The following is a 12,430-nucleotide window of genomic DNA, read 5'->3' on the forward strand; positions in this document are numbered from 1 at the left end:
ATTTCTAAGTCTGCAGGTTTGTGAATTGCAGTGCCCCTGAGCTCCATTTTTCAACTCGCTTTCTTGGGAGCTGGCCGCAAAAGCGCAGGTTTGCTTCAGGCCCTATTCTGGCTTCGGGCGGCAGGCTGAGCCTGTGGTTAATTCTTCTTCCTGATGGGAAAATAGAGTGACCTGTGCCTGTCCCAACACCTAGAGCTAGTCTCTCATTGGTTCCCCCTCTTCCCGTTCATCCTCAGGACAAATTGCAACCTGTTTGGAACAGGAGGTTAAAGGTGCTGATTCTCCAGGCAGGGAGATTGCTAGTATAGCGGCTGGAAAGGCGAACCGGAGCACAAGGAGATGAGAAATGAGGTGCGTTTTAGAAACCTTTCCCGATCACACGGTGTACCATCTTCTGGGTTTCTCATGTATGTTTTCGATGTACGAAGATGCCCTTGAACCTGGAGATTTGGGACCCATTGGATGGGTTCCACGCAGTATTACTTTAAAGGGTCTGCGTTTGCTCACCCAACCTCACCAAACCTCTCAGCCCCAAGAGTGTCCACCCTTATGTCTCATCCATCTGTGGGTCTACATATGGTCAATCCAGGTTGCATCACAGCCCCTGAACGAATTTTGTCAGAATTTCTCTCTCTTTCACTGTCTTTGTTTCACGGGTTTTTAAAAGTAATTGATTTGTATAATGGGGTTTAGCTGCTTTTCACTGCTGTGCTTATGCCGCTTTTCACCCACTTCACTCACTTACAGAGAGATATCAATACATAGGTTTTAAGATTCTTACTAGTCAGATATATTCTTGGGCGATGAATAGGGCGTGTTGAGTCCAGTTCACTGAGGAAGGAGTAGGTCTTGTCTATTACATATTGGGTTTATGGAACGCTATCTGAGCTAATTTGAAACCCTTGTTTTATGCATCACCCCACCTCACCTTTCCCGTTAAGCAGCCCTAGTGTGTTTTCTAAACGTGTGACTCTGACCTGTTATGTAATTCAGTTCAAGGGTAGCGGTTTTTACATTCCCTCTATAAGTGATATCTATGATAAGTGTCTTTTTCTGTGTGACTTATTTCACTTAGAATCGTCGTACCCAAATCCACTCATCATGCTGCTACTAGCCTTATGACGTTGATTTCATGGCTGAGTGATATTCCATTGTACATAAGGACCACAACTTCTTTGTCCATTCTTGTCTTTCCTGGGATATTTAAGGTGTCACAAAGTGGAGGTTCTTGTCAACAGAGCAGCCCTAAACTTTGGGGTGCCTGTGTCTTGCTGATTTTTAGTTTTCCCAATTTACACGCCCATGAGTGGAAGTGCCCTATGCTCTCTAAGCTGAGTTTTTTAGATGTTTCAGGACACACCGTACACTTCTCCAGAGTGGCTGTTGGCAATTTACATCCCGCCCATCAGCGTAGCAAGGCTCCCATTTCTCCATGGCCTGTCCTGCATTTCTGGTTTTGACACTTTATTCAGCCTGGCCCTTTTGACCGATGGGAAGCGAGACTTCTTTGTAGCGCTGATTTGCCTTTCCAGGTTGCTTGGTTGGCCAAAAAGGGCGTATGCGTTTTTTCCTGAATATATTCAGGAAAAAACGCATACGCCCTTTTTGGCCAAGGGCATCATTGTCGAGGTTTTGCCGCTTTTCCTGTGCTTTAAAGGCGATTCGAATCTACCTCCTGAAATCTGTTTCCTGCAATTCTGCCTTGCTTTCAAATCCTCTTCGTTGCCTTCCCTCAATATATTTGTGGACGAGAGTTATCATTTCTAAGTCTGCAGGTTTGTGAATTGCAGTGCCCCTGAGCTCCATTTTTCAACTCGCTTTCTTGGGAGCTGGCCGCAAAAGCGCAGGTTTGCTTCAGGCCCTATTCTGGCTTCGGGCGGCAGGCTGAGCCTGTGGTTAATTCTTCTTCCTGATGGGAAAATAGAGTGACCTGTGCCTGTCCCAACACCTAGAGCTAGTCTCTCATTGGTTCCCCCTCTTCCCGTTCATCCTCAGGACAAATTGCAACCTGTTTGGAACAGGAGGTTAAAGGTGCTGATTCTCCAGGCAGGGAGATTGCTAGTATAGCGGCTGGAAAGGCGAACCGGAGCACAAGGAGATGAGAAATGAGGTGCGTTTTAGAAACCTTTCCCGATCACACGGTGTACCATCTTCTGGGTTTCTCATGTATGTTTTCGATGTACGAAGATGCCCTTGAACCTGGAGATTTGGGACCCATTGGATGGGTTCCACGCAGTATTACTTTAAAGGGTCTGCGTTTGCTCACCCAACCTCACCAAACCTCTCAGCCCCAAGAGTGTCCACCCTTATGTCTCATCCATCTGTGGGTCTACATATGGTCAATCCAGGTTGCATCACAGCCCCTGAACGAATTTTGTCAGAATTTCTCTCTCTTTCACTGTCTTTGTTTCACGGGTTTTTAAAAGTAATTGATTTGTATAATGGGGTTTAGCTGCTTTTCACTGCTGTGCTTATGCCGCTTTTCACCCACTTCACTCACTTACAGAGAGATATCAATACATAGGTTTTAAGATTCTTACTAGTCAGATATATTCTTGGGCGATGAATAGGGCGTGTTGAGTCCAGTTCACTGAGGAAGGAGTAGGTCTTGTCTATTACATATTGGGTTTATGGAACGCTATCTGAGCTAATTTGAAACTCTTGTTTTATGCATCACCCCACCTCACCTTTCCCGTTAAGCAGCCCTAGTGTGTTTTCTAAACGTGTGACTCTGACCTGTTATGTAATTCAGTTCAAGGGTAGCGGTTTTTACATTCCCTCTATAAGTGATATCTTATGATAAGTGTCTTTTTCTGTGTGACTTATTTCACTTAGAATCGTCGTACCCAAATCCACTCATCATGCTGCTACTAGCCTTATGACATTGATTTCATGGCTGAGTGATATTCCATTGTACATAAGGACCACAACTTCTTTATCCATTCTTGTCTTTCCTGGGATATTTAAGGTGTGACAAAGTGGAGGTTCTTGTCAACAGAGCAGCCCTAAACTTTGGGGTGCCTGTGTCTTGCTGATTTTTAGTTTTCCCAATTTACACGCCCATGAGTGGAAGTGCCCTATGCTCTCTAAGCTGAGTTTTTTAGATGTTTCAGGACACACCGTACACTTCTCCAGAGTGGCTGTTGGCAATTTACATCCCGCCCATCAGCGTAGCAAGGCTCCCATTTCTCCATGGCCTGTCCTGCATTTCTGGTTTTGACACTTTATTCAGCCTGGCCCTTTTGACCGATGGGAAGCGAGACTTCTTTGTAGCGCTGATTTGCCTTTCCAGGTTGCTTGGTTGGCCAAAAAGGGCGTATGCGTTTTTTCCTGAATATATTCAGGAAAAAACGCATACGCCCTTTTTGGCCAAGGGCATCATTGTCGAGGTTTTGCCGCTTTTCCTGTGCTTTAAAGGCGAGTCGAATCTACCTCCTGAAATCTGTTTCCTGCAATTCTGCCTTGCTTTCAAATCCTCTTCGTTGCCTTCCCTCAATATATTTGTGGACGAGAGTTATCATTTCTAAGTCTGCAGGTTTGTGAATTGCAGTGCCCCTGAGCTCCATTTTTCAACTCGCTTTCTTGGGAGCTGGCCGCAAAAGCGCAGGTTTGCTTCAGGCCCTATTCTGGCTTCGGGCGGCAGGCTGAGCCTGTGGTTAATTCTTCTTCCTGATGGGAAAATAGAGTGACCTGTGCCTGTCCCAACACCTAGAGCTAGTCTCTCATTGGTTCCCCCTCTTCCCGTTCATCCTCAGGACAAATTGCAACCTGTTTGGAACAGGAGGTTAAAGGTGCTGATTCTCCAGGCAGGGAGATTGCTAGTATAGCGGCTGGAAAGGCGAACCGGAGCACAAGGAGATGAGAAATGAGGTGCGTTTTAGAAACCTTTCCCGATCACACGGTGTACCATCTTCTGGGTTTCTCATGTATGTTTTCGATGTAGGAAGATGCCCTTGAACCTGGAGATTTGGGACCCATTGGATGGGTTCCACGCAGTATTACTTTAAAGGGTCTGCGTTTGCTCACCCAACCTCACCAAACCTCTCAGCCCCAAGAGTGTCCACCCTTATGTCTCATCCATCTGTGGGTCTACATATGGTCAATCCAGGTTGCATCACAGCCCCTGAACGAATTTTGTCAGAATTTCTCTCTCTTTCACTGTCTTTGTTTCACGGGTTTTTAAAAGTAATTGATTTGTATAATGGGGTTTAGCTGCTTTTCACTGCTGTGGTTATGCCGCTTTTCACCCACTTCACTCACTTACAGAGAGATATCAATACATAGGTTTTAAGATTCTTACTAGTCAGATATATTCTTGGGCGATGAATAGGGCGTGTTGAGTCCAGTTCACTGAGGAAGGAGTAGGTCTTGTCTATTACATATTGGGTTTATGGAACGCTATCTGAGCTAATTTGAAACTCTTGTTTTATGCATCACCCCACCTCACCTTTCCCGTTAAGCAGCCCTAGTGTGTTTTCTAAACGTGTGACTCTGACCTGTTATGTAATTCAGTTCAAGGGTAGCGGTTTTTACATTCCCTCTATAAGTGATATCTTATGATAAGTGTCTTTTTCTGTGTGACTTATTTCACTTAGAATCGTCGTACCCAAATCCACTCATCATGCTGCTCCTAGCCTTATGACGTTGATTTCATGGCTGAGTGATATTCCATTGTACATAAGGACCACAACTTCTTTATCCATTCTTGTCTTTCCTGGGATATTTAAGGTGTCACAAAGTGGAGGTTCTTGTCAACAGAGCAGCCCTAAACTTTGGGGTGCCTGTGTCTTGCTGATTTTTAGTTTTCCCAATTTACACGCCCATGAGTGGAAGTGCCCTATGCTCTCTAAGCTGAGTTTTTTAGATGTTTCAGGACACACCGTACACTTCTCCAGAGTGGCTGTTGGCAATTTACATCCCGCCCATCAGCGTAGCAAGGCTCCCATTTCTCCATGGCCTGTCCTGCATTTCTGGTTTTGACACTTTATTCAGCCTGGCCCTTTTGACCGATGGGAAGCGAGACTTCTTTGTAGCGCTGATTTGCCTTTCCAGGTTGCTTGGTTGGCCAAAAAGGGCGTATGCGTTTTTTCCTGAATATATTCAGGAAAAAACGCATACGCCCTTTTTGGCCAAGGGCATCATTGTCGAGGTTTTGCCGCTTTTCCTGTGCTTTAAAGGCGATTCGAATCTACCTCCTGAAATCTGTTTCCTGCAATTCTGCCTTGCTTTCAAATCCTCTTCGTTGCCTTCCCTCAATATATTTGTGGACGAGAGTTATCATTTCTAAGTCTGCAGGTTTGTGAATTGCAGTGCCCCTGAGCTCCATTTTTCAACTCGCTTTCTTGGGAGCTGGCCGCAAAAGCGCAGGTTTGCTTCAGGCCCTATTCTGGCTTCGGGCGGCAGGCTGAGCCTGTGGTTAATTCTTCTTCCTGATGGGAAAATAGAGTGACCTGTGCCTGTCCCAACACCTAGAGCTAGTCTCTCATTGGTTCCCCCTCTTCCCGTTCATCCTCAGGACAAATTGCAACCTGTTTGGAACAGGAGGTTAAAGGTGCTGATTCTCCAGGCAGGGAGATTGCTAGTATAGCGGCTGGAAAGGCGAACCGGAGCACAAGGAGATGAGAAATGAGGTGCGTTTTAGAAACCTTTCCCGATCACACGGTGTACCATCTTCTGGGTTTCTCATGTATGTTTTCGATGTACGAAGATGCCCTTGAACCTGGAGATTTGGGACCCATTGGATGGGTTCCACGCAGTATTACTTTAAAGGGTCTGCGTTTGCTCACCCAACCTCACCAAACCTCTCAGCCCCAAGAGTGTCCACCCTTATGTCTCATCCATCTGTGGGTCTACATATGGTCAATCCAGGTTGCATCACAGCCCCTGAACGAATTTTGTCAGAATTTCTCTCTCTTTCACTGTCTTTGTTTCACGGGTTTTTAAAAGTAATTGATTTGTATAATGGGGTTTAGCTGCTTTTCACTGCTGTGCTTATGCCGCTTTTCACCCACTTCACTCACTTACAGAGAGATATCAATACATAGGTTTTAAGATTCTTACTAGTCAGATATATTCTTGGGCGATGAATAGGGCGTGTTGAGTCCAGTTCACTGAGGAAGGAGTAGGTCTTGTCTATTACATATTGGGTTTATGGAACGCTATCTGAGCTAATTTGAAACCCTTGTTTTATGCATCACCCCACCTCACCTTTCCCGTTAAGCAGCCCTAGTGTGTTTTCTAAACGTGTGACTCTGACCTGTTATGTAATTCAGTTCAAGGGTAGCGGTTTTTACATTCCCTCTATAAGTGATATCTTATGATAAGTGTCTTTTTCTGTGTGACTTATTTCACTTAGAATCGTCGTACCCAAATCCACTCATCATGCTGCTCCTAGCCTTATGACATTGATTTCATGGCTGAGTGATATTCCATTGTACATAAGGACCACAACTTCTTTATCCATTCTTGTCTTTCCTGGGATATTTAAGGTGTGACAAAGTGGAGGTTCTTGTCAACAGAGCAGCCCTAAACTTTGGGGTGCCTGTGTCTTGCTGATTTTTAGTTTTCCCAATTTACACGCCCATGAGTGGAAGTGCCCTATGCTCTCTAAGCTGAGTTTTTTAGATGTTTCAGGACACACCGTACACTTCTCCAGAGTGGCTGTTGGCAATTTACATCCCGCCCATCAGCGTAGCAAGGCTCCCATTTCTCCATGGCCTGTCCTGCATTTCTGGTTTTGACACTTTATTCAGCCTGGCCCTTTTGACCGATGGGAAGCGAGACTTCTTTGTAGCGCTGATTTGCCTTTCCAGGTTGCTTGGTTGGCCAAAAAGGGCGTATGCGTTTTTTCCTGAATATATTCAGGAAAAAACGCATACGCCCTTTTTGGCCAAGGGCATCATTGTCGAGGTTTTGCCGCTTTTCCTGTGCTTTAAAGGCGATTCGAATCTACCTCCTGAAATCTGTTTCCTGCAATTCTGCCTTGCTTTCAAATCCTCTTCGTTGCCTTCCCTCAATATATTTGTGGAGGAGAGTTATCATTTCTAAGTCTGCAGGTTTGTGAATTGCAGTGCCCCTGAGCTCCATTTTTCAACTCGCTTTCTTGGGAGCTGGCCGCAAAAGCGCAGGTTTGCTTCAGGCCCTATTCTGGCTTCGGGCGGCAGGCTGAGCCTGTGGTTAATTCTTCTTCCTGATGGGAAAATAGAGTGACCTGTGCCTGTCCCAACACCTAGAGCTAGTCTCTCATTGGTTCCCCCTCTTCCCGTTCATCCTCAGGACAAATTGCAACCTGTACGGAACAGGAGGTTAAAGGTGCTGATTCTCCAGGCAGGGAGATTGCTAGTATAGCGGCTGGAATGGCGAACCGGAGCACAAGGAGAAGAGAAATGAGGTGCGTTTTAGAAACCTTTCCCGATCACACGGTGTACCATCTTCTGGGTTTCTCATGCATGTTTTCGATGTAGGAAGATGCCCTTGAACCTGGAGATTTGGGACCCATGGGATGGGTACCACACAGTATTACTTTAAAGGGTCTGCGTTTGCTCACCCAACCTCACCAAACCTCTCAGCCCCAAGAGTGTCCACCCTTATGTCTCATCCATCTGTGGGTCTACATATGGTCAATCCAGGTTGCATCACAGCCCCTGAACGAATTTTGTCAGAATTTCTCTCTCTTTCACTGTCTTTGTTTCACGGGTTTTTAAAAGTAATTGATTTGTATAATGGGGTTTAGCTGCTTTTCACTGCTGTGGTTATGCCGCTTTTCACCCACTTCACTCACTTACAGAGAGATATCAATACATAGGTTTTAAGATTCTTACTAGTCAGATATATTCTTGGGCGATGAATAGGGCGTGTTGAGTCCAGTTCACTGAGGAAGGAGTAGGTCTTGTCTATTACATATTGGGTTTATGGAACGCTATCTGAGCTAATTTGAAACCCTTGTTTTATGCATCACCCCACCTCACCTTTCCCGTTAAGCAGCCCTAGTGTGTTTTCTAAACGTGTGACTCTGACCTGTTATGTAATTCAGTTCAAGGGTAGCGGTTTTTACATTCCCTCTATAAGTGATATCTTATGATAAGTGTCTTTTTCTGTGTGACTTATTTCACTTAGAATCGTCGTACCCAAATCCACTCATCATGCTGCTACTAGCCTTATGACGTTGATTTCATGGCTGAGTGATATTCCATTGTACATAAGGACCACAACTTCTTTATCCATTCTTGTCTTTCCTGGGATATTTAAGGTGTGACAAAGTGGAGGTTCTTGTCAACAGAGCAGCCCTAAACTTTGGGGTGCCTGTGTCTTGCTGATTTTTAGTTTTCCCAATTTACACGCCCATGAGTGGAAGTGCCCTATGCTCTCTAAGCTGAGTTTTTTAGATGTTTCAGGACACACCGTACACTTCTCCAGAGTGGCTGTTGGCAATTTACATCCCTCCCATCAGCGTAGCAAGGCTCCCATTTCTCCATGGCCTGTCCTGCATTTCTGGTTTTGACACTTTATTCAGCCTGGCCCTTTTGACCGATGGGAAGCGAGACTTCTTTGTAGCGCTGATTTGCCTTTCCAGGTTGCTTGGTTGGCCAAAAAGGGCGTATGCGTTTTTTCCTGAATATATTCAGGAAAAAACGCATACGCCCTTTTTGGCCAAGGGCATCATTGTCGAGGTTTTGCCGCTTTTCCTGTGCTTTAAAGGCGATTCGAATCTACCTCCTGAAATCTGTTTCCTGCAATTCTGCCTTGCTTTCAAATCCTCTTCGTTGCCTTCCCTCAATATATTTGTGGAGGAGAGTTATCATTTCTAAGTCTGCAGGTTTGTGAATTGCAGTGCCCCTGAGCTCCATTTTTCAACTCGCTTTCTTGGGAGCTGGCCGCAAAAGCGCAGGTTTGCTTCAGGCCCTATTCTGGCTTCGGGCGGCAGGCTGAGCCTGTGGTTAATTCTTCTTCCTGATGGGAAAATAGAGTGACCTGTGCCTGTCCCAACACCTAGAGCTAGTCTCTCATTGGTTCCCCCTCTTCCCGTTCATCCTCAGGACAAATTGCAACCTGTTTGGAACAGGAGGTTAAAGGTGCTGATTCTCCAGGCAGGGAGATTGCTAGTATAGCGGCTGGAAAGGCGAACCGGAGCACAAGGAGATGAGAAATGAGGTGCGTTTTAGAAACCTTTCCCGATCACACGGTGTACCATCTTCTGGGTTTCTCATGTATGTTTTCGATGTACGAAGATGCCCTTGAACCTGGAGATTTGGGACCCATTGGATGGGTTCCACGCAGTATTACTTTAAAGGGTCTGCGTTTGCTCACCCAACCTCACCAAACCTCTCAGCCCCAAGAGTGTCCACCCTTATGTCTCATCCATCTGTGGGTCTACATATGGTCAATCCAGGTTGCATCACAGCCCCTGAACGAATTTTGTCAGAATTTCTCTCTCTTTCACTGTCTTTGTTTCACGGGTTTTTAAAAGTAATTGATTTGTATAATGGGGTTTAGCTGCTTTTCACTGCTGTGGTTATGCCGCTTTTCACCCACTTCACTCACTTACAGAGAGATATCAATACATAGGTTTTAAGATTCTTACTAGTCAGATATATTCTTGGGCGATGAATAGGGCGTGTTGAGTCCAGTTCACTGAGGAAGGAGTAGGTCTTGTCTATTACATATTGGGTTTATGGAACGCTATCTGAGCTAATTTGAAACCCTTGTTTTATGCATCACCCCACCTCACCTTTCCCGTTAAGCAGCCCTAGTGTGTTTTCTAAACGTGTGACTCTGACCTGTTATGTAATTCAGTTCAAGGGTAGCGGTTTTTACATTCCCTCTATAAGTGATATCTTATGATAAGTGTCTTTTTCTGTGTGACTTATTTCACTTAGAATCGTCGTACCCAAATCCACTCATCATGCTGCTACTAGCCTTATGACGTTGATTTCATGGCTGAGTGATATTCCATTGTACATAAGGACCACAACTTCTTTGTCCATTCTTGTCTTTCCTGGGATATTTAAGGTGTCACAAAGTGGAGGTTCTTGTCAACAGAGCATCCCTAAACTTTGGGGTGCCTGTGTCTTGCTGATTTTTAGTTTTCCCAATTTACACGCCCACGAGTGGAAGTGCCCTATGCTCTCTAAGCTGAGTTTTTTAGATGTTTCAGGACACACCGTACACTTCTCCAGAGTGGCTGTTGGCAATTTACATCCCGCCCATCAGCGTAGCAAGGCTCCCATTTCTCCATGGCCTGTCCTGCATTTCTGGTTTTGACACTTTATTCAGCCTGGCCCTTTTGACCGATGGGAAGCGAGACTTCTTTGTAGCGCTGATTTGCCTTTCCAGGTTGCTTGGTTGGCCAAAAAGGGCGTATGCGTTTTTTCCTGAATATATTCAGGAAAAAACGCATACGCCCTTTTTGGCCAAGGGCATCATTGTCGAGGTTTTGCCGCTTTTCCTATGCTTTAAAGGCGATTCGAATCTACCTCCTGAAATCTGATTCCTGCAATTCTGCCTTGCTTTCAAATCCTCTTCGTTGCCTTCCCTCAATATATTTGTGGACGAGAGTTATCATTTCTAAGTCTGCAGGTTTGTGAATTGCAGTGCCCCTGAGCTCCATTTTTCAACTCGCTTTCTTGGGAGCTGGCCGCAAAAGCGCAGGTTTGCTTCAGGCCCTATTCTGGCTTCGGGCGGCAGGCTGAGCCTGTGGTTAATTCTTCTTCCTGATGGGAAAATAGAGTGACCTGTGCCTGTCCCAACACCTAGAGCTAGTCTCTCATTGGTTCCCCCTCTTCCCGTTCATCCTCAGGACAAATTGCAACCTGTACGGAACAGGAGGTTAAAGGTGCTGATTCTCCAGGCAGGGAGATTGCTAGTATAGCGGCTGGAATGGCGAACCGGAGCACAAGGAGAAGAGAAATGAGGTGCGTTTTAGAAACCTTTCCCGATCACACAGTGTACCATCTTCTGGGTTTCTCATGCATGTTTTCGATGTAGGAAGATGCCCTTGAACCTGGAGATTTGGGACCCATGGGATGGGTACCACACAGTATTACTTTAAAGGGTCTGCGTTTGCTCACCCAACCTCACCAAACCTCTCAGCCCCAAGAGTGTCCACCCTTATGTCTCATCCATCTGTGGGTCTACATATGGTCAATCCAGGTTGCATCACAGCCCCTGAACGAATTTTGTCAGAATTTCTCTCTCTTTCACTGTCTTTGTTTCACGGGTTTTTAAAAGTAATTGATTTGTATAATGGGGTTTAGCTGCTTTTCACTGCTGTGGTTATGCCGCTTTTCACCCACTTCACTCACTTACAGAGAGATATCAATACATAGGTTTTAAGATTCTTACTAGTCAGATATATTCTTGGGCGATGAATAGGGCGTGTTGAGTCCAGTTCACTGAGGAAGGAGTAGGTCTTGTCTATTACATATTGGGTTTATGGAACGCTATCTGAGCTAATTTGAAACCCTTGTTTTATGCATCACCCCACCTCACCTTTCCCGTTAAGCAGCCCTAGTGTGTTTTCTAAACGTGTGACTCTGACCTGTTATGTAATTCAGTTCAAGGGTAGCGGTTTTTACATTCCCTCTATAAGTGATATCTTATGATAAGTGTCTTTTTCTGTGTGACTTATTTCACTTAGAATCGTCGTACCCAAATCCACTCATCATGCTGCTACTAGCCTTATGACGTTGATTTCATGGCTGAGTGATATTCCATTGTACATAAGGACCACAACTTCTTTATCCATTCTTGTCTTTCCTGGGATATTTAAGGTGTCACAAAGTGGAGGTTCTTGTCAACAGAGCAGCCCTAAACTTTGGGGTGCCTGTGTCTTGCTGATTTTTAGTTTTCCCAATTTACACGCCCATGAGTGGAAGTGCCCTATGCTCTCTAAGCTGAGTTTTTTAGATGTTTCAGGACACACCGTACACTTCTCCAGAGTGGCTGTTGGCAATTTACATCCCTCCCATCAGCGTAGCAAGGCTCCCATTTCTCCATGGCCTGTCCTGCATTTCTGGTTTTGACACTTTATTCAGCCTGGCCCTTTTGACCGATGGGAAGCGAGACTTCTTTGTAGCGCTGATTTGCCTTTCCAGGTTGCTTGGTTGGCCAAAAAGGGCGTATGCGTTTTTTCCTGAATATATTCAGGAAAAAACGCATACGCCCTTTTTGGCCAAGGGCATCATTGTCGAGGTTTTGCCGCTTTTCCTGTGCTTTAAAGGCGATTCGAATCTACCTCCTGAAATCTGTTTCCTGCAATTCTGCCTTGCTTTCAAATCCTCTTCGTTGCCTTCCCTCAATATATTTGTGGAGGAGAGTTATCATTTCTAAGTCTGCAGGTTTGTGAATTGCAGTGCCCCTGAGCTCCATTTTTCAACTCGCTTTCTTGGGAGCTGGCCGCAAAAGCGCAGGTTTGCTTCAGGCCCTATTCTGG

This window comes from Balaenoptera borealis (assembly GCF_965194805.1).
Source record: "Balaenoptera borealis genome assembly, chromosome: 3".
Taxonomy (NCBI): Eukaryota; Metazoa; Chordata; class Mammalia; order Artiodactyla; family Balaenopteridae; genus Balaenoptera; species Balaenoptera borealis.